The sequence below is a fragment of the Gouania willdenowi genome, chromosome 12 (genome assembly GCF_900634775.1).
Source record: "Gouania willdenowi chromosome 12, fGouWil2.1, whole genome shotgun sequence".
In the NCBI taxonomy this organism is placed as follows: domain Eukaryota; kingdom Metazoa; phylum Chordata; class Actinopteri; order Blenniiformes; family Gobiesocidae; genus Gouania; species Gouania willdenowi.
Genome location: NC_041055.1, coordinates 30,233,572 through 30,237,851, shown reverse-complemented (window position 1 = coordinate 30,237,851; position 4,280 = coordinate 30,233,572). Strand labels below are relative to the sequence as shown.

Here is a 4,280-nt window from a genome sequence, read left to right as displayed (position 1 = left end):
TGTTCTAAACTCCTCAGTTGCCACGGTTACGTGATGTTTTTTTAATTCAGAATGAGTTATTCTGCATTAAATCATTCTGCTTCATGTTTACATGGTAATAGTAATTCCAGAACTGAGGTTTACATGGAAAACCGGTTCATTCAGCTTTATTTAATTCCACTTTAGGTCTGGGGGTTGGGAAGGCTGTGATTGGACAGGGGGCGAACATGACGTATCACGTCTATTGGGAAAAACACACAACCAACATGTTATTGTCGGCTGTAACACAGAAGACCACACATGAGAAGTGTTTTCACCTTTATTTTGATTGTTGTATTGAAGCAACAGCTCAACAGTAACTCACTTTTGTCCACGGAGCAGAAGAGATAGAAACTGATCACCAGTAAATAAAGTCCAGTAAAACTCTGTAAAACAAAAACCAGGAATAAATAGTTGCTTCCTGATAAAGATAGTAGCTCTAAAAATGGTTACAATGATAAACTTGGTGATATTACAGCCTGTGCAGCAGTATGGGGACGCATGTCCGGGTCTTAGTATCACCCGTCTGATGAAACCTGTTCCGTTTGCTGATCTCCATGTGTGTGATAAGTCCATGTGTCCGTGTTAATGTCAGCATGTTTTTGCCTCCGTCCATTCCCTTTTTTCATTATATTCATGGCTAAAAACGCTCTTATTAAATAGTGTCAGTGTCATACCACAGAGAGAAGCTGTGACTGAGAACATCCTCTACATCAGAGGTCTCATTCTCGTGGCCGCAGAACAATGTGAAAATGTAATGTTAGTGAAGCCGTATGTTTTATACTGTAATGTAATGACGTGACTCGAGCTGTTATCAAAGATTTTGAGCCTTTAATGGAAGTCCTTAAAACATCATGTACCCCTCATTCTCTGCTGACGCCCACCCTTCCCCAGCCTCCCAGCCAATCAACGCGCAGAACACATGTAAACAGAGGCGAACATTGGCAGAGAAAGCTGCACGTAACGATGCTTCAAATGCCATGGGAAACCACAACACGTGTTAAACATTGAATAAACTACACGTGGAACATAACTCAGTAACATAGGACCTAGTCTGTTACAATATGAATGGCACTTTACAGCATTGTGCATTGACGATGTCACCAAGGGAAGCACACCACCGATAGAGCCCCCCACCCAGCCAGCTCGCACCCGCCGTCTCGCTCCTCTAGTCTTACCACTGCACAGAGAGTCATGTCAATGAAGTGTACCAATGAGGACATTGACAAGGAACATATGGTTCAGCTGTCTCCTGGCCATCTTCTTCTTTCAAATAGCTGGGAATCTGTTGAGATGCATGTATTTGATGAGTTCCTGCTGACTCTTGCATCCAACCAAATCAAACCTTCTTCTCATCTGGACAATGACAATGGAAGCGTTAAGGAGCCAAGTCTAGATTGGGGAGAAGAACTCAATCTTGATTCAGGAATCTTCACCCTTCCTCATTGTTGTGATGAAAATCTGGAACCAGTTTCCTCAGTGAAGGGACCTGTGGTAGAAGACGTCCCCATCCCCGCCCCCAAGAGGTTTAGGAACGTTAGGAAGTTCTTTTCCAGAATTCGAAAAATGTTTTTAGGCTGCTTCTCTTCCTCCGTGCAGGAGTAAATCTATGTAGCACATTTTATAATAAATACAATGTTATTTAACAGAACAATCCACTCCTGTCCTCATATGTGTCCTTTAGCCATAACATAACATTATTGTAAGAATGGCCTCATGTGTAGCCTTAAAAAGTAGTCCAAGTTTCCAAAAATGCAGTCAAGTGTATTTATTTACAGTGAAAAAAAGTGCATCAGTATTTCTGTTTTCACAACATTTCATATGAAAATTGTGTGTTCACATTGTTATGTCTAAGGTGGGCCCATAATAGAAATATAAGGTTTCATTAGCCAGGACAGAAATGAAGCTGTTAATAGGGGTTGGTCAGTGACAATTCATATAAGCAAATAGTATGGTATAGTGGCTTCTTTGATGGAAATATTTGTATTGGTTGATAATTTATTTTTTCCTTCAAAAGTCAGTTTTAGTCAAGTTATTGACATTTTCTTAGAAGTCCTAATTTTAGATCAAAGCTCCACAAATGGCATTACACAGTGAAGGATCTGATAAAAGCACTTTGGTGTTTGGTTTGCTCACAGGTTCCAGTCAGTTTTGATTTCTGGTTATTGTTTACTGGTATTAAATGTTGTAAGAATTGTGTTACAATAAATATCATTTTAGACAATGTTGATATTTTTGTTTTCTTTCCACATTAATAAACACATTTGGATAATGTTCTTAAACAACTGATTCTTTTCATTTTTCTTTATTGTACATTATATTAACTGTCATCAATGCCTTTAATTGTAAAACAATATATTTTCCCTTTGGTCTGTATTTCCATCGTAAGTTTGGTCTTAAATTTTCTTAAGGTGGTATTAAAAAGTCATAAATATATATTCTTATATTCTTCTTACCTGTAGTCACCCTGTATTTATCATCATCATGCTTGTAACCTATGTGAATAGATGCTTGTAAAATAAAAATGTACACATTGTTTTTTTTTTTTACATTTAAACTTTTATTGAACCTCAATTTAAGATGCACTCCTGGCAAACAAACATATTCATATTAATAATTCAGAGGATGATGACATCATTTGTCACACATACATAGCAGAGAACAGTGACAGTGAGGAGGTCATAAACTGATAAATATTTTCACCCTCATAGACCACATGGTCAGAATGCTCTGCCAGATGTGCTCCAGTGTTTAAGTCGTGTCGTTACGACAGTTCTTCAATCACTTTCTAGCACAGATGGCCACAGACAGAGCGATGCCTCCAATGGCTACTGCAGTGGCACCAAGCAGCCACTTCCAGCTCAAACCCCATGCTGACTTGGCCTGATGTTTGTGGGTGCTGGACGGGTTCTCCAACATCTTCTCATCCATGGCCTGGTGTTTGTGGGTGCTGGACGGGTTCTCCAACATCTTCTCATCATCCTCACTGTGCTTCTTCATCACCGTGGAGACCTCATCGCGGATCGTGTTGTTGAGTGGCTTCAGGTCTCTGCGCTGATCAAGAACATTGCCTTGCTCCCTCTTGCAGGTGGCCAGATCAATCTCAGTGGGGGGCAGCAGCTTCAGGCCTGGAGCATCAGTAGCTTCCAGCAGCGTAACTTCAAACTCAGCCTTTGACGGAACCTGGATGATCGCCTTCTCTCCCATTCCCATGAGTTGCACCGCCACATCCAGTGCCCGGATCACTTCTCCAGCTCCCAGAGTGAACGACAACTCCGACAGCTCCTCGACCAGCGTCCCATCCAACAGACGTGTTTTTAGATTAATCTTCACAATCTGTCCAAGATGTGGCCAACTGTCTCTTCCTCCTCCAGCCTGCAGCACCTTTTTCATTAGCAGATTACTTCCAAAGATATCTAACCACTCATCAGCAGGTGGTTGGGGGTCAGTTTCTCTCCTCATGGACTGATCCATGACAATCTTATTCCCACTCTTCACGACTGGTGCACTGTCACTGCTTTGTAAACAACCTGAAACACAAGAAAACATATTATAAATAGATTACCATTATTAGCTGGCAGCTTCTGAGCAGGGTTGGGGTCAGTAATAATTGTACTCATGTAATTGATAATTAATTACAAAGATGGTGTAGTTATAATTGTAATTGTAATTTTAAAAATCTGGTGCTGTCATAATCTCATTAAATTCTAGTTGAGTTCAGATAATTTACTTTGTGATTGTAATTGCCTTCAAAATTCTATAAAAAAGTCAATTATTTGTTCTACACATATGTAGTTAACAATTATTAAAATGTTTATATCAAGCTTTCCCACATTTTACCATTTTAAAAGTGTATTTTACAACTGACTTAAGACTTGTTATCATATGAGATGCTAACAGAAAGCTAACACAAGAGAAAGGTTAACTTTTATTAGGTTATCTATTTCAGGTTGAGTATTTCTGAATAATTGTAAAGTAAATGAGAACGTAATGTAATTGTAATTGGATTTCTGAGGCAAAAAATCAATAAATTGTGATTCAATTGTAATGGGAAAAATTGCTGGTCACTGTAATCATAATTGACTTGTTAGATTGTCCTCTGTGCCAAAAGATGGTATGAGACTTACCGTTTAAGAACAGCTTAGGGAAGGATGTTAATTCTGGGACGTATCAGTCTTTCTTTGAATCAGGGGCTGTTCCAGCTGTTTCCTATTCTCTCCTATCTGCAGCTTTGGGCTTTCACACTCTGTCTGTGTTTTTTC

The 4,280-nt window shown here is 39.4% G+C and overlaps 1 pseudogene; it reads right to left on the bottom strand.

Moving 5' to 3' along the window:
* Nucleotides 1-2,754: 2,754 nt before the first annotated feature.
* On the bottom strand, nt 2,755-4,280 carry LOC114473756 (peptidyl-prolyl cis-trans isomerase FKBP8 pseudogene; annotated as a pseudogene).